Genomic DNA, 22,988 nt, shown 5'->3' on the forward strand with positions numbered 1-22,988 from the left:
TCGCACTGGTCTAGGGCTTGCACCTGGCTCGTGTGCCTCCAGGCCTTGGGACTTGAGACAACGCCTTGCCATGCCACTTGCCACCCCTGGGAGCCATCAGAGCCCGCCATCCGACCTACCATCCAACCTGTTGGCCTTGGGTTTACCCACCTCTGCATCCACCAGCCATGGTCTCTTCCTGCCTCATCTTCCTGCTTCCTGCTTCACCAGCCCTGCCATCTATATGAGTTAGGATAAGCCTCCTGTTTAGCAAATGACCCTCATATGAGAACCACTTCGACAACTGCATGAGCCCCTTTCTTGATACAAATTTATATAGAGATACAGATACAGATAATATAGATATAGAAATGTACCTCAGTTTATATCACTAGGTTTCCTTCTCTAGAGAAGCCAGTCTAACACGATTATCATGATGACCCACTCTCAATTTCATGCCGGAAGTTTGGTTGTGGCATGAGTAAATCACATGAGTGTGACTGTAGCATGAGTGTGTCTGTGGCATGAGTATGTTTGTGGCATGAGTGTGTCTGTGGCATGAGTAAATCACATGAGTGTGGTTGTAGCATGAGTGTGTCTGTGGCATGAGTGTGGTTGTGGCATGAGTGAGGTTGTGGCATGAGTGTGGTTGTGGCATGAGTGTGGTTGTGTCATGAGTGTGTCTGTGGCATTAGTGTGTCTGTGGAATGAGTGTGTCTGTGGCATGAGTGTGTGGCATGAGTGTGATTGTGGCATGAGTGTGGTTGTGGAATGAGTATGTCTGTGGCCTGAGTGTGTGGCATGAGTGTGGTTGTGTCGTGAGTGTGTCTGTGGCATGAGTGTGTCTGTGGCATGAGTGTGGTTGTGTGATGAGTGTGTCTGTGGCATGAGTGTGGTTGTGGCATGAGTGTGTCTGTGGCATGAGTGTGGTTGTGTCATGAGTGTGTCTGTGGCATGAGTGTGTCTGTGGCATGAGTGTGTCTGTGGCATGAGTGTGATTGTGGCATGAGTGGGTCTGTGGCCTGAGTGTGTGGCATGAGTGTGGTTGTGTCATGAGTGTGTCTGTGGCATGAGTATGGTTGTGACATGAGTGTGGTTGTCTCATGAGTGTGTCTGTGGCATGAGTGTGTCTGTGGCCTGAGTGTGTGGCATGAGTGTGCTTGTGTCATGAGTGTGTCTGTGGCATGAGTGTGGTTGTGGCATGAGTGTGGTTGTGGCATGAGTGTGGTTATGGCATGAGTGTGGTTGTGGCATGAGTATGTCTGTGGCATGAGTGTGGTTGTGGCATGAGTGAGGTTGTGGCATGAGTGTGTGGCATGAGTGTGTCTGTGGCATGAGTGTTGTTGTGGCATGAGTGTGGTTATGGCATGAGTGATTCTGTGGCATGAGTGTGTTTGGCATGAGTGTGGTGGTGGCATGAGTGTGTCTATGGCATGAGTGATTCTGTGGCATGAGTGTGGTTATGGCATGAGTGTGGTTGTGGCATGAGTATGTCTGTGGCATGAGTGTGGTTGTGGCATAAGTGAGGTTGTGGCATGAGTGTGTCTGTGGCATGAGTGTGGTTGTGGCATGAGTGTGGTTGTGGCATGAGTGAGGTTGTGGCATGAGTGTGGTTGTGTCATGAGTGTGTCTGTGGCATGAGTGTGGTTGTGGCATGAGTGAGGTTGTGGCATGAGTGTGGTTGTGTCATGAGTGTGTCTGTGGCATAAGTGTGTCTGTGGCTGAGTGTGTATGTGGCATGAGTGTGTCTGTGGCCTGAGTGTGTGGCATGAGTGTGGTTGTGGCATGAGTGTGGTTGTGGCATGAGTATGTCTGTGGCCTGAGTGTGTGGCATGAGTGTGCTTGTGTCATGAGTGTGTCTGTGGCATGGGTGTTGTTGTGGCATGAGTGTGTCTGTGGCATGAGTGTGGTTGTGGCATGAGTGTGTCTGTGGCATGAGTGTGGTTGTGACATGAGTGTGTCAATGGCATGAGTGTGTCTGTGGCATGAGTGTGGTTGTGTCATGAATGTGTCTGTGGCATTAGTGTGTCTGTGGTATGAGTGTGTCTGTGGTATGAGTGTGTCTGTGGCATGAGTGTGTCTGTGGCATTAGTGTTGTTGTGGCATTAGTGTGTCTGTGGCATGAGTGTGGTTGTGGCATGAGTGTGTCTGTGGCATGAGTGTTGTTGTGGCATGAGTGTGGTTATGGCATGAGTGTGGTTGTGTCATGAGTGTGTCTGTGGCATGAGTGTGTCTGTGGCATGAGTGTGTCTGTGGCCTGAGTGTGTGGCATGAGTGTGTCTGTGGCATGAGTGTGGTTGTGGCATGAGTGTGGTTATGGCATGAGTGTGGTTGTGGCATGAGTGTGTCTGTGGCAAGAGTGTGGTTGTGGCATGAGTGTGCTTGTGTCATGAGTGTGTCTGTGGCATGAGTGTGGTTGTGTCATGAGTGTGGTTGTGGCATGAGTGTGGTGGTGGCATGAGTGTGTCTGTGGCATGAGTGTGGTTGTGGCATGAGTGTGGTTATGGCATGTGTGTGTTTGGCATGAGTGTGGTGGTGGCGTGAGTGTGTCTATGGCATGAGTGTTTCTGTGGCATGAGTGTGTCTGTGGCATGAGTGTGTCTGTGGCATGAGTGTGTCTGTGGCCTGAGTATGTGGCATGAGTGTGGTTGTGGCATGAGTGTGGTGGTGGCATGAGTGTGGTGGTGGCATGAGTGTGTCTGTAGCATGAGTGTGGTTGTGGCGTGAGTGTGTTTGTGGCATGAGTGTGTCTGTGGTATGAGTGTGTGGCATGAGTGTGGTTATGGCATGCGTGTGTTTGGCATGAGTGTGGTGGTGGCATGAGTGTGTCTATGACATGAGTGTTTCTGTGGCATGAGTGTGTCTGTGGCATGAGTGTGTCTGTGGCCTGAGTATGTGGCATGAGTGTGGTTGTGGCATGAGTGTGTTTGTGGCATGAGTGTGGTGGTGGCATGAGTGTGTCTGTAGCATGAGTGTGGTTGTGGCATGAGTGTGTTTGTGGCATGAGTGTGTCTGTGGTATGAGTGTGTGGCATGAGTGTGGTTATGGCATGTGTGTGTTTGGCATGAGTGTGGTGGTGGCATGAATGTGTCTATGGCATGAGTGTTTCTGTGGCATGAGTGTGTCTGTGGCATGAGTGTGTCTGTGGCATGAATGTGGTTGTGGCATGAGTGTGGGTATGGCATGTGTGTGTTTGGCATGAGTGTGGTGGTGGCATGAGTGTGTCTATGGCATGAGTGTTTCTGTGGCATGAGTGTGTCTGTGGCATGAGTGTGTCTGTGGCCTGAGTATGTGGCATGAGTGTGGTTGTGGCATGAGTGTGTTTGTGGCATGAGTGTGGTGGTGGCATGAGTGTGTCTGTGGCATGAGTGTGGTTGTGGCATGAGTGTGTTTGTGGCATGAGTGTGTCTGTGGTATGAGTGTGTGGCATGAGTGTGGTTATGGCATGTGTGTGTTTGGCATGAGTGTGGTGGTGGCATGAGTGTGTCTATGGCATGAGTGTTTCTGTGGCATGAGTGTGTCTTTGGCATGAGTGTGTCTGTGGTATGAGTGTGTCTGTGGCATGAGTGTGTCTGTGGCATGAGTGTGTCTGTGGCATTAGTGTTGTTGTGGCATGAGTGTGTCTGTGGTATGAGTGTGGTTGTGGCATGAGTGATTCTGTGGCATGAGTGTGGTTGTGGTATGAGTGTGTCTGTGGCCTGAGTGTGTGGCATGAGTGTGTCTTTGGCATGAGTGTGTCTGTGGTATGAGTGTGTCTGTGGCATGAGTGTGTCTGTGGCATTAGTGTTGTTGTGGCATGAGTGTGTCTGTGGTATGAGTGTGGTTGTGGCATGAGTGATTCTGTGGCATGAGTGTGGTTGTGGTATGAGTGTGTCTGTGGCCTGAGTGTGTGGCATGAGTGTGGTTGTGGCATGAGTGTGTTTGTGGCATGAGTGTGTCTGTGGTATGAGTGTGTGGCATGAGTGTGGTTATGGCATGAGTGTGGTTGTGGTATGAGTGTGTCTGTGGCCTGAGTGTGTGACATGAGTGTGTCTGTGGCATGAGTGTGGTTGTGTCATGAGTGTGTATGTGGCATGAGTGTGCTTGTGTCATGAGTGTGCTTGTTGTCATGAGTGTTTCTGTGGCATGAGTGTGTTTGTGGCATTAGTAGATGGCACAAGAAGGTCCCTGGCATGAGCAGTTTCACTACTGAGAACAGCCCCTAAACATCATACATATCCCCGCAGGATGCTGCGTGCTTACCCCAGCCTCATTGGAGCCCCGGCGGGGGAGGTTCTTAGAGATCATCTACAGGACATGTGGAGAGGGCATGGGACAGAGGCAGCTGCAAAACCAGCAGATCTGGGCTCTTCACTCAGCTGCCCTTCATGAATCTTGTGGCCAGGTCATCATCATTCCCCTCTCTGGTCTGGGTCCTGGCCATAGCCGTTAAGGTTCATTCCTAGGAACAATTCCCACAAGAGTGCCCTGAGCACGCAGGACTTAGATGGCCATCCTGCTATTAGTCCTGCTCTTTATAGATGGTCAGAGCCTGAAATTTCTGAGGACAAACGACAAGAAGCACCTCTATCCCATGGATGGCCCTAAATAAATTGATACAAGCATAAAACATACAAGGTGTACCCCCCCCCCAATAAAACATGGACTTCTCCCCCATCCCCGGCAGAACTATGTATTTAATTTTCTCTTTTTACAGAACAACCTTATCACCTTTGAGGTACTCTCCCTTACACTTAATCCATTTGTCAAATCTGTGACTCCATTCTTGGAAACACTTTTCAAACTCATCTGTTTGGATGGCTGACGGCACCTCCCCAACTTGAGAGGGCTTCTTCACCTCCTCTACATTGTCAAATCACTGTCCTTTCATGTCCCTGCTCATTTGCACAAACAAAATGAAGTCCCACAGAGTGAGGCCAGGTGAGTCAGGTGTATGGGGCAAGAGCAGCGTGCTGTTTTTGGCCAAAAACTAGCATACTGAGATGGCTGCGTGAACAGGTACATTATTATGGTGGCAAAACTAGTCCCTTCTCTGCCACAAATCAGGCCTTTTTTGTTGAACATGGTCACACAATCTTTTCAGAACCTCTAAATAGAAAGCTTGATTAACAGTCTGACCTGGTGGAATGAACCCAAATGCACTGTCCCCCTCACATCAGAGAAACAAGTGAGCATCGTCGATCTTTGATCTCACTTGATGAGCTTTTTTTAGGCAAGGTGATAGTAGCATCTTCCACTGCCTTTGTTGATGTTTGCTTTCAGGGTTTTAAGAATAGCTCCCTGTCTCCTCACCTTGGGGGGAAATCTGGGTCACTTTGGAGCTGTTTTTCAAAGCACGGCACATTTCCAGTCGACATTCTTTTTGCTGGTCAGTCAGAACCGAGACATGCATTCCACAGCGACCCTCCTCATTCCCGTCTTCCATTAAAATTCGCCTAACCGAGCTACAAGGTCATCCAGATAACTGCCCCATCTCTTCAGTGGTCAGGCTTCAAGCACAAGTGCATGGATTTTGTTAACATTTTCATCCGTTTGGGAAGCTGACAGACATCCAGAATGAGGTTTGTCATCAATTTATATTTCACCTTTTTGAAATGAGAAACCCACTCTTACACTTGAGTTTCTCCCATAGCACTGTCCTTGTAAACTGTGTTCAACATCACAACAATTTCTGTGCCCATTTTCCTGAACAGGAAACAAAATTTCTCAGCTACATGCTGTCCTCTTAAATCTATCATCACAAAAAAAGAGGCCCAAGAAAAATTGCTTGAACTATAGAACAATGTCATTGTCATTGACATCACATGCAAGCAAAATATTGCTGAAGATCATTCAACAACAGTTGCAGCCGCACATTGAAGAGACGTGGAACAAGGGATACCATTGCTGATGTCAGGTGGATCCTGGCTGGAAGCAGAGAATGCTCGAAAGATGCTTCCTTATCTTCCATTCATTATGCTAAGGCACTTGACCGTGTGGACCACAGTATGCTGTGATCACCTTGAGAAGGATGGGCACTCCAGAGCCCTTCATCATGCTCGTGTGGAACTTGTACGTGGATCAAGAGGCAATCGCATGGACTGAACGTGGGAACGCTGCGTGGTTTAACCTCAGGAAAGGTGTGCATCAGGGCTGTATCCTCACCACACTTGTGCAGTCCATATGCTGAGCACGTCATCAGAGAAGATGGCTTCTAGGCAGAAGAGTGTGGCATCGGGAATGGAGGAAGGCTTATTAACAACCTGCAATATGCAGATGCCACCACCTTGCTTGCTGAAAGTGAGGAGGACTTGAAGCACTTACTGGGAAAGATCATAGGATCCAGCCTTCAGTGTGGATTGTAACTCAATAGAAAGAAAATGTCCTCACAATTGGACCAGTGAGTGACACCATGAGCAATGGAGACAAGGTTGAAGTTGCCGAGGGTTTTGTCCTGCGTGGATCCACAATCAGTGCCACGGAAGCAGCAGTCACGAGATCGAAAGATGTATTGTGTTAGGTAAATCTGCTGCACAAGAGACCTCTTTAGAGTATTGGAAAGCAAAGAGGTTACTTTGAGGACTAAGTTGCGCCTGACCCAAGCTGTGTTAGTCTGAGTTGACTAGAGAAACAAATTCATAGACACTCAGGCATGTATAAGAAAGAGCTTTATATAAACGAGTAATTTTATATTAAGAAAACATCCCAGCCCAGGACAGATCAAGTTCATAAGTCCAATATTAACCCATATGTGTGATACCAGTCTATAATTTCCTCTTCAGAGTCACCTAGCCATGCAATAATGCCGAATACAGGAAGACCACAGGCCATTGGGTGGAAAGTCTTGTGGATGCAGGGGCGGTGGAAGCATCTCAGCACTGGCATGGGTCTCCATGTGGCTCCTCTAGCTCCAGGGCTCTGGTTCCAGCAGGTCTCCATGTGGCTTGTCAGCAGGAAGACTAGCAGAGTGTCTGTGTGTCCCTCCTCCAGGGAGGAAGACAAGAGTTCCCAGAATCCTCAAGATAAGGGCATGCCCACCCAAAGGCCTCATTGGCTGTGACTTAATTGACAGACTGGACTCCACCCCTTCACTCAAGTTGACAGAGTCTGTAACTGCCACACAAGCCATGGTATTTTCCATTGCCTGATATGCTTGTGAAAGTTTCACAGTGAATAAAGAAGACAGCAAGCAGATGCCTGTGGGTTGCGGGGCTGAAGAATATTGGAAGTACCATGGACTGCCAAAAGGACAAACCAATCTGTGTTGGAAGAAGCAAGACTAGAGTGCTCTTTAGAAGCCAGGATGGTGAGATTTCCTCTTACATACTTTAAATACGTTGTCAGGAGAGACCAGTCCCTGGAGAAAGACATCATGCTTGATAAAGTGAAGTGGGCAGCAACAGAGAGGAAGGTCCCTCAACGTGATGGATTGGTACAGCGGCTGCAGCAATGGGCTCGGGCAGGGAAAGACAGTGAGGATGGGGAGGACAATGAAATGCTTTGCTCTGCTGTGCATGGATCGCTATGGTGCCAGCTGGATGGCACCTGACAACAATAACAACAAAAGGAATCATAACCGTACATACACCAAAACAAAAAAGGCCCACTGCCCTTGCATTCATTCCAACTCCTAATGACCCTGTATGAGTTTTTTGAGGCTGTAACTCTCTACGGGCTCATATGGCTTCATCTTTCTCCCAAGTGGCTGGTTGGTCTGAGCCATTGGCTTTGGCTTTGTTGTTCAACACTTAGCAGATAAGGGTTATGATTTATGACAGGTACTACGTGTGGGTGTAACAGGGGGCGTGGAAAGACACAATTCGATCCAGAGCAAGACTAGTGTTAATAACCTCAGCAAGGTTGGAGTGGGCGGCCGGCTGAAAGATGTCCGTGCAGGGTATCCATCCGCAGATGCAGGGTATCCATCCGCAGATGCAGGGTATCCATCCGCAGATGCAGTGCAACAGCAGGAGCATTGCAGACACAGGATTCCTGCTGGGCCACAGAGAACAGGAAGTCCTGCACCGACTAGCACCCAGACAGACCTTGGAGACATCACACTAAGTAAAAGACCCACTGCCCTTGAGTCCATTCTGGTTCATCGCCACCCTAACATCTTCGCAGGAGAAGATAACCTCATCTTGTTCCTGAGGAGTGGCTGGTAGATTTGAACTGCCAACCATGTAGTAAGAGGTCCAACGCATACCCCACAATGCCACCAGGACTCAAAAGACAGATACCGTGCAAGCCCATGCAAGGAATAGCTGCTGCTGTTGTGTGTCGTTGACTCGATGCTGGCTCGTAGCAACCCTACAGGAAAGAGCAGAGCTGCCCCCAGGGCTTTCTAGGCTGAATGTCTTTACAGGGGCACATCACAAAGTCTTTGCTTCTGTGGACCAGCAGATGGGTCTGACTGCCCGCCTCCTGGTCAGCAGCCAGTGGTTAACCATTTAGGCAAAAGCTCAGAGACCAGGGGGTCCTCTGGTTTCCAGGGGCTGGGGAGAGGGAGCTGGGTAGTTGCTGCCTACTGGGTTCAGAGTTCCTGTGTTAGTCTGGGTCCATTAGAGAAACAAATCCACAGAAACTCATATGTGTACGAGAGAGTTTTATATAAAGGGGAAGTGTACATCAAGAAAACATCCTAACCCAGTGCTGTCCAAGCCCATAAGTCCAACATTAGCTCATATGTCTGACACCAATCTACAAAGTCCTCCTCCATCTCACAAAACACATGCAATGATGCTGACTGCAGGAGGAAAGCTGAATCTGTGAACGTGTAAGCATCTCAGCGCTGGCAGGGGTCTCCACGTAGCTGCTCCAGCACCTAGGGCTGCATCAGGGTAGGTCCATGTGGCTTCTCCTCAGGGATGTCTTGCATGAAGTGAGCCTTGCCAGGTGAAGCAGGGAACTGGGTAAGGCAGCTTCACTCTGGTCCGACCATCAGAAAGCAAAATACCCAAGAACTAGAAAGGCGAGGCGCACTGAGCCATTTATCATTCTGCCCTTCACTCAACTCCACATGGACTTATCAGCCAGGTCGGCACAATAAAGTTAACTATCTCAGTTTCTAACTGAGAGGATGAAACACTGTGGAAATGGACAGTGGTGGGAGCTGTGTAAGCCGGTAAATGAAATCAATGCCCCTGGACACAAAATTGGTTCAAACAGTCATTTTTGTACCATAATAAAACTAAAACGGAATAAATTAAAGAGAACTTCCCCAGGATCTGGAAGCGTGTACCAGGGAGGATGAGGCCCTATGGTCAGGACAGACAGATTGGAGTGACTCCCCGGCCCAGGCAAGATCCTCACACAGTTCCAAACAGCCCCTGGGCTCAGCTCCTCAGTGACATCGGGGGGCATGAACCTGGAAAGCAGCTGTGTGAGTCTGGGTGGACTACAGAAACAAATTCATAGACACTCATGCATGTGTAAAAGAGAGCTTTATATCAAAAAGTCATTGTATAATGAGAAAACATCCTGGCCCAGTTCAGTTCAAGTCCATGAGTCCAGATATTAGCCCATATGTCCGATTCCAGCCTATAAATCCCTCTGCAGCCTCATGCAACACATGCAATGACACTGAATGCAGGAAGATCACAGGCCAGTGGGCAGAAAGTCTTGTGGATACAGTGGTGGTGCAAGCATCTCAGAACTGGTGTGGGTCTCCATGTGGCTCCTCCAGTTCCAGGGCTCTGGCTCTATCAGCATAGCTCCATGTGGCTTGTCAGTAGGAAGATGAAGCAGAGAGAGTGTGTCTGGCCTCCAGTGAGCTATTTATCTCCATCACACCTCTGAATGAGGTCATCAAGGTGTGACCTGATTGGCAGGCCAGGCTCCAACCCTTCCTCAAGTTGACAGTAGATGATGTCACTGCCGCAGCAGACAAGGACAACCAGGAGCTGTTCTGTGTCATCACCAACCCTGGGTGCTTTTTCAGTCCATAGGTATTGGATTTTACTCTGACCTGTGTTCATTGCCTAAGGCTGCCGTAAGAAAATGCCTCGGCCTGCACGGGATACCAAGCCCTAGAACAACCCGCCGTAGGAGATCGGAAGGGCAGCATTTACCCAGAGAGAATGCTCAGAAGGAAGGAGGGTGGGAAAGAAGGATGAAGGGCAACAGGAAACACAGGGAGGCAGTGAGAAGACAGCTGTGACATGGGGGTACAGTCAATGTCACAAGACAAAATGAGTGTGCAGTGTTGGGTGGGAAACCAATCTGTTCTGTAAACCTTCACCAAATCACAATGTTGTTGTTGTTGTTGTTGTTTTTAAAGAGAGCAACACAAGTGAATGGCTTTATAGAACAAATATGTACTTATTCAAAGTCCTAGAGCAGCAGTTCTCAACCTTCCTAATGCTGCCACCCTTTCATACAGTTCCTCGTGTTCTGGCGACCGCCGCCCCCCCCCCACCATAAAATTATTTCTGTTGCTACTTCATAACTGTAATTTTACTCAAACCCACCGGTTGAGAACCGCTGTCCTAGAGGCTGGAATTCTCAATCAGTGCACTGGTTGTGTCGATTCCCTCTGTGAGTCTCTCCCAGTTTCTTGTGACAGCTGACAATCCTTTGGCTTCCTGTGTTGCTCACGGATACAGCTGTCTCTGCCCTCACAGGTATCTACCCTACTGTGTGTGTGTCTGTGTGTGTGTCTGCTTTCTAGAAGTTTCCCAGTTAGGTTTTGGGCCCACCCAACACCCATGTGGCTAATAACACTTGAAAAGAAAAAAATAAAAACTGTCTCCCCAAACAAGCTCCCATTCACAGACACAGTGGTTAGGACTGCATGATGGTTGGGTTAGTGTCCACTTGGCTGGGCCAGGAGTCTCACTGATTTGGTAGTGGAGGTCTCCCCCATGATATGATCTATCATTGTAATCAACTCCTTGATGGGATCTGCTGCGAGCAGTTGTGAGAAGATTAGAGCAGGGGGACCCCTTACTCAGGTCACAGCCTGATCGTATCTCCTTGGGGTGTGGCCTGCTTCATGTACATACATAGACCATGTAAGGAGCTCACTTCCCTGCTTCCTGCTAAGCTGGATCCTGCGTCTGCCTTCTTGTGACTTGGGACAGCCATCTGCCATGTTGCTTGCTGACCATGGGAACTATCAGAAGCCTATCATGTTGCCTGCCCACCCTAGGAGCTGTCAGCAACTTTCCATGTTGCCTGCTGACCTCAGATTCATTCCATTCAACCTCCACCACCCTGCTCCCTCGTTGACCTTCCTACTTCCTAGTTCAGTGGCCCCAGCAGCTGCAGGACTCAGCAAGAGCCTCCAGATTAGCATCTGACCAACGGAACTGGGCTTTCCCACTTCTGCAGCTGTGTGGGCTGCTCTTTCTATATAAATTTATTTCTCATACATTTATCAGTGTCACCGGTTTTGCTTCTACAGAGACACGGACTTCAACACATCTTCCGGGCACACAAGTCTGTCCACAGTGTAACCTTTCCCCAAAAAAGTCTATCCTTCAGTCCAGGATCTCAATTTCTTTTGCAAACAGCTTCCAGAAAACAGTGTGCGTTCCATTCTGTGAACATGGCTATGGACAGCGGAGACAACCTGAAGTCTCGGCACGGGGACTCTTATCTCAGCAGGTCACCTTCTGAATGAAGGTCCAAGCAATTGAAAGAAGCCTTTCCTGTGACAGCAAAGCCGGAGGCTTAGAGGATTTTTTTTCAGGCCCAAAGAAACCCACTGCTTACAAAAATAAAGATAGGCATTCCAGAAAGAAAACCACCCGCTGCTTCTTTTTAGCCCAGAAAATTATTAGTTCACAAGGTGAACCTCCCATGAATAAACTCAAAGAGAGATGGGGAAATAAATCATTTGACATTTTTTCTTGGTGACAGGCATCTTGTTGGGAAAGGTCATTATTTCTTGTGCTCCTGGAAGTGTCTTGCTAGGTAAGATGTGTTACCTGAAACATTTCATCAGCCCTCCTCTTTCCCATGGGTCTGGTTCCCTGCTGCTTTTCCTTTCTGCAGAAGTGCTGAAACTTAGGTCACAGGTATGAATACATGCATTTCATAGGTGTGACTATAAAAAGGCCCTACTTGAATCCCCTCAATGAAAGAACACTTTGTTCAAATACCACGGCATTCTGTGAGGTTCACCTTCCTGACAAGGAAGACAAAATGAGTGCATAAGCAAATGTGGTAAAGAAAGCTGATGGTGTCCGGCTATCAAAGATGTAGTGTCTGGGATCTTAAAGGCTTGAAGATAAACAAGCAGACATCTAACTGAGAAGCAACAAAGCCCTCATGGAAGAAGCACGCCAGCCTGTGAGATCACGGTGTCCATGGGATCAGGTATCAGACACCTAAGTCCAAGAACAAAGTATCATACTGATGTGAATGAAGGGGAAGGCAGAGTGGGGACCGAAAGTCCATCTTTGGACAACTGGACATCCCCTTACAAAAGGGTCACAAGGAGGAGACGAGTCAGTCAGGGTGTAATATAGCACCAACGAAACATACAACTTTCCTCTAGTTCTGTAATGCTTTCCCCCCACCACCACTATCATGACCCCAATTCTACCTTATAAATCTGGCTAGATCAGAACATGTACACAGATAAGAGCTCAAAACACAGGGAATCCAGGACAGATAAACCCCTCAGGACTAATAATGAGAGTAGTGATACCACAAGGGGAGGGGGAAGGTGGGGGAAGGAAAGGGGAACCAATCACAATGACTGACATATAGCCCCCTCCCAGGGGGGATGTACAACAGAAAAGTGGGTGAAGGGGGACAGCATAGGATGTAAGATATGAAAATAATAAATTTATAATTTATCAAGGGTTCAGGAAGGAGGAGGGAGGGAGCAGGGAAGGAATACAATGAGGAGCTGATACCAAGGGCTCAAGTAGAAAGAAAATATTGTGAAAATCATGATTGCAACATATGTAAAAAAAAAAGTGCTTGACACAATGGATGGATGGATGGATGGATGGATGGATGGATGGATGGATGGATGGATGGATGGATTGTCATAAGAGCCCCAATAAAATGGATTTTTAAAGCTCCAATTGAGGTCACCCCCAAATGGCTTTGGCACCATCTTAGATGCTCCCACCTGTGTCCACTGTGGAGCAAGGCCACTCCTTAGCAACTGCCCGACCCAGAGAGACCCAATTTTCTTCACACTGTCCAGAAAGCTCCTCTTTCTGAGGAGACCATGTCCATCAGAGTCACCACCAGGTCTGCTGTCCACCTCCAGAGGTACCAGAAAGAAGCACACTTTCCTCCCAGCTGTGAAAGAGCGTCCCCAAACCTGGGGACCATGGCCACCATTGGCCTCTTTGTCCTCGCATAGGGCCTTCCCTACTCCTTGAGGTCACCTGCACCATGTCTTGCCACCCCCAAAAGGACTGTAAACTCCTTGGGGGCCAAACCTTGCCCTGGAGTGTCCCCCACAGCATTCCCCTTACCCAGACTTGATCCTAACAAATGGCACTGGCGTGCATGTGCACCCATGGGAAACAAGTGTTATGTGGAGTGAATTGCATCCCCAAAAAAGATGGATTGAAGTTATAACCCATGTACCTGTGACTGGAACCATCTCAAGCGAATGATTCACACCTTGTGGAGACTGGAAATTCCTAAGCTCATGGGTCAGACATCTGAGTGGAGGCTGCTCCTGACTCACAGGGCTGCAGGGGCTGAGGAACCCAAGATCAGCAGGTCAGATGACAGACTTCCAGTACATAGGCTTTCACAGGCTGAAGAATCCAAGACCAACAGGCAAGGCAGTCGATCGTTGCCTCCTGGATCCAAGATTGCCAGCACAGATGGCAGCCTGCTGGCATTCAGTTTCAGAGGCTGGCGGATCCAAGCTTAGCTGTTAAGAAGGAGGGCTGATGGCTCAAGTCTCGAGAGCCATGAAAGTCAGATGGTGAGAGCCAGGTGCAGGAGGCAGAGAGAGGAAACCGCTAAGATTGGCCAGAACACAGCTAGGTACTTGATGCAGGCCACACCTTTGCAGAGACTCTGCATATTCTGATTGGCTGCTTGGAGCTGAGCTCATCATGGGGATGACTATGTCATCACTACCAAGCCAGAGAATCATGGCCCAGCCAAACTGGCACACAACCTTAACCATCACAGTGACCTCGTTTGGGTCTTTAAATATATTGTCAGCTCAGCATACAATGAGGGGTGGGGGGAGACATCAGAGTGAAAAACACAGAAACAAAATTGGCCGCCATCTAACCATAGGCCCCCTATAGGACAGAGTAGAATTACCCCGTGGGTTTCTCAGACCATAACTTTTTACGAGAGTAGAAAACTTTGTCTTTTTCCCATGGAATAGCTGGTGGATTTGAACTGCTGATCTTGCAGTTAGCAGCCCCAAGCTTAACCACCATGCCACCATAGGATGGGTCTTAATCCGATGTGTGGTATCCTTATAAAACAGAGACAACGGTGGGATACGATGGCCACAGGAAGATGTATCTATAAGCCAAGAAGAGCCAAGGATCCTTGGCCGTCACTGAAACTACAAGAAAGGCAGGCAGCAGCTTCTCTCTGAGCCTCAAAAAGAATCCACCCAGCTGATACCCTGACCTCAGCACTGGAAGACAAAGTACTGTTGTTGTTGGGCTGTTGTTGGCTGTTGTAGAGTTGCTGTTGGGTTGTCACGATTGCTGTGGGGCTGTGTTGGGTTGGGTTGGGGTTGTCGTTGAGTTGTTCCACACACAGTGACCTCACATGTAGCAGAACCACGTGCTGCCCGGTCTTGCACCACCTGCTTGGTTGTTGGATCCCTCCAGGCCATTGTTGCAGCCACAGTGCCCATCGGTCTCATTCATCATGGGTTTGCCTCGTTCTTCTGGCTGACCCCTACTTCACCTAACACTCTAGCAGTGGGTCTCTCCTGGTGGCGTGTCCAAAGTGTCAACAGCCTCTAGGCTTTCCTCCCCAGTCGGTCCTTGGCTGGAAGCTCCTCTGAACGCTGCCCACCAGAGACACTGTGCTGGAATCTTAAATACCAGCCATGTTGAAGCCACCGTGGTCCCCGACAGACCAGCCTCACTCCCCATCGACTGTGGTGTTTTGTCCTGGCACACAGGGGCACAGCATGCTGAGAGGCCCAAATGCCTTGGGGACAGAGTCCCCACTCTCCTGCCTGAGTTCCTCTTGGACATTTATTTCACCACCAGGAATCCAACCATGGTCAGACTCACTGGCCGGCTCTCAGCCGTGTGCCACGCCGCCCGGGGGTAGAAACATCGTAGCATGAATCGTCTCCCCATCTGGAATTCGAAACTCTCGCTTCCTGAACGCACAGCAGAGTCAGCCGAACCCGGGTCAGCTTGCTGCGTGCATGGTCAGGAACACCATCTGGGGCAGCCTGCTCTCTGGGCAATTCACTTGGTTCCACACACCTCCTGGCACTCTCCAAACACAGTGCTGACACCCTCATGACAGCTGACCGCCTTAAACAAGCCTCCGTGTCCACTCGCTGCCACCAAGTCAGTGCTGACTCTCAGCAAGCCCTGTGGGTCTCTGAGACTGTAACTGTTCACAGGAGTAGAAAGTCCAGTCTTTCTCCCAAGAAGCTCCTGGTGGGTTTGAACTGCCAACCACGCAAGGCTCCTTCCATGTGCACAATGCCCTTGAAATATGGTAAGTGGTGATGATAATTAATTTCAGCTAAGGTAACCAATGGTCAAAAATTAACCTTTCATATTAAACGTTTAGCAAGCATGTGTGGACTGTTAGCTCAACATGGCAGCCGTCCTGCTCAGAGAGAATGGAGAGGCGGCCTTTTCTGCATCAACAACAGCCCTCTTCCACTCGGAAGACCGTCTCCAGGAGCAGACGTACGTGTCGTCACATCCAGCATCCAACTGAGCACATCACACAATCAATGCCAGCCGGCAGCCCGACATAGGGTTTCCGCGGCTCTAACTCTCGGAGGAGTGGACAGCCTCCTCTTGCTCCCTCCCAGTGGCTGCTGGGTTTGAACCACCAGCCTGGAAGTTAGAAGCCCAATGCTTACCTCTCAGTGTCTCAGGGTTCCTTTGCTGTAACCAGGGGCAGTGAAAATAAAGAAACCGAAGGTGTGTGCACCCTGACTAGCTGCACACACTTACAGACAGGGTGAGAGTCTGGGGCCACCAGGGCCACTTTGAGCTAGGCCCCATGTGCCAAGCGGGCTCTGGCCAGAGCCTCCCCGTGAATGTGGGGGCATCCTAAGAAGACCTTTCCATCTGTGAGTCTGAAATGGGGAGGAAGACGAGGCCCTGGTGGTGACCAGGGTGCTTCTGGGTCCAGTATTCCTGCCTTGGGAATCTAGTGCGGCAGGATGACCTCACCCCATGATCTTCTGCTCCTTTGGTTAGCTGACAAGGATAGAAGTTACATCGGATAAACGGCATCTCTTCACCCCGAGATTAAAGGGCTTCACTGGGGCCCGCGTGGTTTCTGTTGAAGGAACGTTGTCCTGCCCTGGAGGTTAGCAAGGAGGATGTCCACGGCAGACCCCTCCTCCTCACTGAACCCAAAGGAAAGCGAGAAAATGGGAGTGGGGAGAAGGCAGAGGAGCAGGGAGAAGGGGGGGAACAGGGAGAAGAAGAGGAACAGAGGAAAACAGGGAGACGAGAGAAGGTGAGGAGCAAGCGGAGAGTTCACTATATAGATTGCTTAAGTATGGTGTGAGCTTACAGCCCTGATGCACACCTCTCCTGATTTTAGACTATGCGGCGTTCCCTTGTTCTGTTCTCACAACTGCCTCCCGATCGTGTACAGTGTCTACATGAGCACAATGAGGTGTTCTGAAACCCCCCTTCTTCTCAAGGTGATCCATGATCTATTATGATCTATACGGTCGGATGCCTCAGCATAGTGAATAAAACACAAGCAAACATCTGTCTAGTACTCTCTGCTTTCAGCCAAGGTCCATCTGACACCAGCAGTGACATCCCTTGTTCCACATCCTCTTCTGAACCTGTTCTGAACCTCTGGCAGCTCCCTGTCCATGGGCTGCTGCAACCATTGTTGAATGATCTTCAGTGACATTGTACTTGCATGTGATACTGTTCTATCATTCGAGTATTTTGTTGGCTCACCTTTTTCAGGAATGGGTACAAATACAGATCTCTTTCGGTCATTTGACCTAAAGGTGTCTTCCCAAGTTTCTGACACAGAGGAGCGAGTGCTTCCAGTGCCTCATCGAGCCTGTCAGTTGATGCTCCATCACTTCACGGAGCCTCCTTTTAGGCGAACGCTTTCAGTGCAGCTGAACTCTCTTCAGCACCACTGGTTCTTGCTCATGGCCAGCTCCCGAAATAGTGGGCTGTCAGGTAGTTCTTTGGGTACAGTGACTCTGTGTCCTCTTTCCATCTTCTCTTGATGCTCCTGCATCATTCAGTATTTTGCCCATAGACCCTTTCGATATTGCAGCTTGAGTCTTTTCCTGTGTTCTTTCTGTTTAAGACAAGCTGAGTGTCTTTGGGTGTTCTGACTCTAGTTCTTTGTGCGTTTTACGGTAATTTTGACGTTGTCTTCAACTTTGAAATGTTCTGTTCAGCTCTTTGACTTCATTGTTTCTTCCATTTGCCTTAGCAACTCTGTGATCAAGACCAAGTTTCAATGCAGAAGCGGATTGTTGCAGATGCAGTGAAGTTAAAATTTAGCACCCTATCATTTGATCTCCCTTACGAGCCATTTAAATTTGTTCTGGTTGTTAATATTTTATGCTTTCCTTTCCATTGAGTTTCTCATTTGTTATTTTGTTTTTCTTTTGTTTTACTTTGTTATTCTTGCTAGTTGTTTTTTGATATTTTTCTGATATGAAATCCAGGGTAGGTAAATCTACAGAGATAGTAACTAGATTCATCTCTAGTTCGGCAAGGGAGCTTGGTGGTAAATGGGGAGCTAATAATGATGAGTACAAGAATGAATAAAATGTTCTGAGACTGAGTGTAGTAATGGTTGTACGACTCTTCTTGGTGTGATAGTTCTATCGGATCGCATGATACCTGAATTATGTGCCATTAAAACTGTTGGGGGAGGGGAGCAAGTTTCAGAGTCTCTTCTGATCTCCACACTGAGCTTATCTTTCTTTCGTGTCTTTTGCTTCCTTCATGAATGATGATCTTGATGTCCTCCCACAGCTCATTGGGTCTTCTGTCATCAGTGTCCAATGTCAAATCTGTTCTTGAGAGGTTTTTGAAATTCAGGCGACATAGACTCAAGGTCATATGTTGGCTCTCGTGGGCTTGTGTTAATTTTCTTTACCTTCAACCTGAATTGTATAAGAACATTGAAAGCCTGTTCCACATCGGCCCCTGGCCTGGTGTAAGCTGCTGATCGTGAGCTTCTCCAGCGTCTCTTCCCACAGACACAGTCCATTTTATTTCTGTGTTCCTTCTGGAGAAGTCCATGTGTATCGTTGGCTTCTGTATTGTTGGGAAAAGGCACTTGCTAGGAATAAATCATTGGTTTCGCAAAATTCTGCCATGAGCTCTCCAGCTTCGGTTCTATCTCCAAGTCTATATTTTCCAGCTGCTGTTCCTTCTTCACTGTTCCCAACGTTTGTATCCCAGGCGCCAATGGTCAGGCGTGCATCTTGAGCGCATGCTTTATCCATTCCAGCTGAAGCCGTTGGTAGGGTTCTTCAAGTTCTTCGTCGCTGGCGTTAGTGGCTGGTGCATAAGTCTGATTACTCGTTGTATTGACTAGACTTCCTTGCACGGGGACAGACGTGACCCTATCGTAGCCAGCACTGTGCTTTAAGACCGATCTTGAAGTGTCCTCTTGGTGGTGAATGCAACGCCGTTTCTCTTGATTGCATCGTCCCTGGGACAGGGAGCCGTGTGCCGGACTCGAAATGGACAATGCCAGTCACTGCAGCTCACTGACGCCTGGAATCGTTGATCGCATGCATTCCACTCCCTTCTGACAACTTCCCTAGACTTAAACTGCTGTGCTCCAAGTTCCAGTTTTTAGGCCATGTTTGTTGCTCCTTCTCATCTTGAGTCAGGTCCAGAAGGTGTTTCCCCATCTGGGTCACTGCGGTCGACTCTACTTAGAGTCCATTGTAACTCGTGTGCCCTCCACCTGAGGGGCATCTTCTGGCAAGGCTCTGCTTCCGTTCGCGAGGTGCTCAGTGACTGACGGCGTTTGCGTGCTCGCCGTGGGGTTTCCAGGGCTAATTCCGCTCTGAAGTGGACAGTCTATTCCTTCCTCAGAGTCTGGGCTTAGGCTGTAAGCGCTGCTGGTATCTGCTCACGTCGGGCACTTTGCTGGTACTCAAAACACCAGTGACATAGCTGTCACCATCGCAGCAACACACAGCCCACTGCAGTGCCACGGTCTGAAAGGCAAGTGATGGATTGGTTTCATTGATGGTGTTGGTAGCTCCCAGTTTGGCCATCCCCCAAAATAAAATGTTTAGACTCACCTTGACATCATAACTCACAATGCCTTTCGCACATCCTTCGGCTGTAAGCACAACTCCTGTCCCAGATAGCTTGCGGCCCCAAGTCCTCCAGAAACACCCCTCCATGGTGGGTGATCATGATCGTAGCAGGTTCTGTGACTGAAGCTTGAACATGTCACCGTCCCATCACAGAGCATGAGAAGCCAAGAAACCAAACCCATTGACATCAAGTTGATTGGCCGCTCAGTGACCCTGTAGGACAGAGTGGAGCTGCCCCCGGCGGGCTCCCAAAGCAAGCTTCCTCAGGAACGGCATGGAGCCAACACAGTGCAGAACCTCGAATGTACAGTAATTACTGGACGGTGCCGCGTGCTACACACTGGGAGCAGGTGTGTCACTGTGTGACAGTAGTCAGAGCCTTTGTGTCTCTGCTCATAATACACAAAGGAAGGGTCCAGTGGCCGAGGTGACCCTAGGGGACAGGGTAGAAGCATCCCTGTGGGTCTCTGAGACTAACGCATTACAGGAGAAGGCTCATCTTTCTCCCGCAAGCCATGGAGTTAGGGGGGCAGAAAACAGTAACTCTGAAAAGGAGCCTAATGCAGGCTATCTATCTTAAGTAGAGTTCCTGTATTTTCACCCTGCTGCAAAGTTTAGGTGGGATTGTGGGCCGATCAGAGCCATTTCCGCCTTTTCTCTAAACGTCCAATTATGCCACCTGCCGCATCAGATGAAAGGGAACTGTAATAAATTTCTGAAAGAAAGTCGTGTAAAGCTAATTTAGACCTACGGGATCTGAACAACAAAGCCATTCCATTCCACCGGAAAAGTGAGTTTGGACAACCAAGGCGCTTTAAAAACCAACGCTCTTTAAGTGTTCACTGCCCCCCAGTCACTAGCAAGCCCATACGAGCCGGCAGTTCATCCATGTTCCTGATGTCTGTCCTTTAGGAACACCTGAAGCAAGTGGGAGACTCGGATTTGTCCAAATGTGGCCATGTGGTAGCTACAGAATCTGTTGTCAATTTGAGAGGATTACCAGTGAAGGGCTGGAGTCTAGCCTGTCAATCATTGTATAGCGAATGAGGCCTCTCTGTGGGCATGGCCTTGCCCTGAAGATTCTGGGAATTGCTGGATTTCCTCCTTGGAGGTCAGAGACACACTCTCTCTCTCTGCTCACTTCCTGAGAGACGCTCTGCTGACGAGACACTACACTGATAGAGCCTGTGCCCTGGGAACTGGAGCAGCCACGTGGAGACCCCTGACAGCACTCAGATGCTTCGACTGCCACTGGATCTATGAGGCTTTGCACCCACTGGCCTGTGATCTTCCTGCATCCGGCATCATTGCAGGTGCTGTGTGAGTCTGAAGAGGACTTTATGGATTGATATTCAACATAGGAGTTAATATCGGACTTATGGACTTGATCTGGACTGGGCTGGGATGTTTTCTCAATATTCAATTGCTCTGGTCTATAAAGCTCTTTCTTTTTTTTTTTTTTAAACGTTTTATTAGGGGCTCATACAACTCTTATCACAGTCCATACATATACATACATCAATTGTATAAAGCACATCTGTACATTCTTTGCCCTAATCATTTTCTTTTCCCTTTTCTTTTTTTACATTTTATTAGGGACTCATACAACTCTTATCACAATCCATACATATACATACATCAATTGTATAAAGCACATCCATACATTCCCCGCCCCAATCATTCTCAAAGCATTTGCTCTCCTCTTAAGCCCTTTGCATCAGGTCCTCTTTTTTTTCCCCCCTCCCTCCCCGCTCCCCCCTCCCTCATGTGCCCTTTGTAATTTATACATCATTATTTTGTCACATCTTGCTCTATCCGGAGTCTCCCTCCCCCCCCCCCTTCTCTGTCGTCCCTCTCCCAGGGAGGAGATCACAAGTGGATCCCTGTAATCAGTTCCCCCTTTCCAACCCACTCACCCTACGCTCTCCCAGCATCGCCCCTCACACCCTTGGTCCTGAAGGTATCAGCCACCCTGGATTCCCTGTGCCTCCAGCCCTCATATGTACCAGTGTACAACCTCTGCCCTATCCAGCCCTGCAAGGTAGAATTTGGATCATGGTAGTTGGGGGGAGGAAGCATCCAGGATCCGGGGGAAAGCTGTGCTCTTCGTCGGTACTACCTTGCACCCTGACTGACCCATCGCCTCTCCTAAGCCCCTCTATGAGGGGATCTCCAGTGGCCGACACTTGGGCCTTGGGTCTCCACTCTGCACTTCCCCCTTCATTCAATGTGGTATATATATAAATATATACATACATATATATATATACACATACACACACACATTCTTTTTTTTTTTTTTGCATGATGCCTTATACCTGGTCCCTTGGGTACCTCGTGATCGCACTGGCTGGTGTGCTTCTTCCATGTGGGCTTTTTTGCTTCTGTATAAAGCTCTTTCTTATACACATACGTGTGTTTGTGAATTTGTTTCTCTAGTCTACTCGGACTAACAGAGGCCACTAAGGAATTCCTACCCTGAAGAGAGAAAGAAAACTCACTGCCATCAAGTCGATGCAGACTCAGAGTGCCTTGCAGGACAGGGTGGACCGGCCCCTGTGAGCTTCGAGACTGCCATTCTTTATGGAGTGGAAAGCCCCATCTCGCGCGCACTGAATATCTAAACCTGGGGTCTACACTTCTAGAAGGGGGTGCTGTGGTGGAGGCAGCAATGGCCCCGGCTCTTCATCGTTTGTATCCTCACTCTTGGTCAGGGACTGAATTGTGTCACCAAAAACCAAGTGCTGGAACGCAAAGTCCTGTTCTGTGGTCCATTTGGGCATCGGGCTTTCTTTGCTCTGTGATTGGGGCCACATGATGCAGAGGGCATCTGAGATCCATCCCGATGGAGCTAGACGTGCGCAGATTAGGTAGAGAGACAAACATGCATGAATGGGGGAGATGAATGCCACCTAAAGATGTCCCAAGAAGACCCCCTAGTGAAACTGAAACAAGGCTCTCCCCACCCCAGGCCAGGGAGAGCCTTCCCTTAGAGCAGTGGTCCTCAACCTTCCTAATGCCGCGACCCGTTAATACAGTTCCTCATGTTGGGTGACCCCCAACCATAACAGTATTTTTGTTGGTACTTCATAACTGAATTTTGCTACTCTTATGAATTGGGAGAACCCTGTGAATGGGTCGTTGGACCCCTAAAGGGGTCACGATCCACAGGTTGAGAACCGTTGCTCTCGAGCCAAAACTGGCTTTGAAGTCTCAGCCTGCAGAGCTGTAAGGAAACCCAATTCGCCTGCTGCTCCAACTATAGCAGAACCAGCAACCCATGGCCCTCGGCAATCGCCTCCCACTCTGGCCCAGGGCTCGGACAAGTGACTCTGGCCAGGAGAATGCAGCCAGAGTGACCGGGAGCCAATTCTGAGCCTAAGACCCGAGGGTTCCCCTGGTTCCCTTGCACTCCTCCCCCCCCTTCTCCTTTTCAGAAGGACATACAAGTAAGTAGCGCACTGACTCCTGCAGAAAACGAGAGACAAATGGAGCAGGACCAGTTCTCCCCGGCCAAGCCAGCTGACTTCCACTCACAGAGCCAGAGCACCAAGTTCAGCAGAGCCACCAGCGGAGCCCAGGGCCATGAGAC

The sequence above is a fragment of the Tenrec ecaudatus genome, chromosome 2 (assembly GCF_050624435.1).
Source record: "Tenrec ecaudatus isolate mTenEca1 chromosome 2, mTenEca1.hap1, whole genome shotgun sequence".
Lineage (NCBI taxonomy): Eukaryota > Metazoa > Chordata > Mammalia > Afrosoricida > Tenrecidae > Tenrec > Tenrec ecaudatus.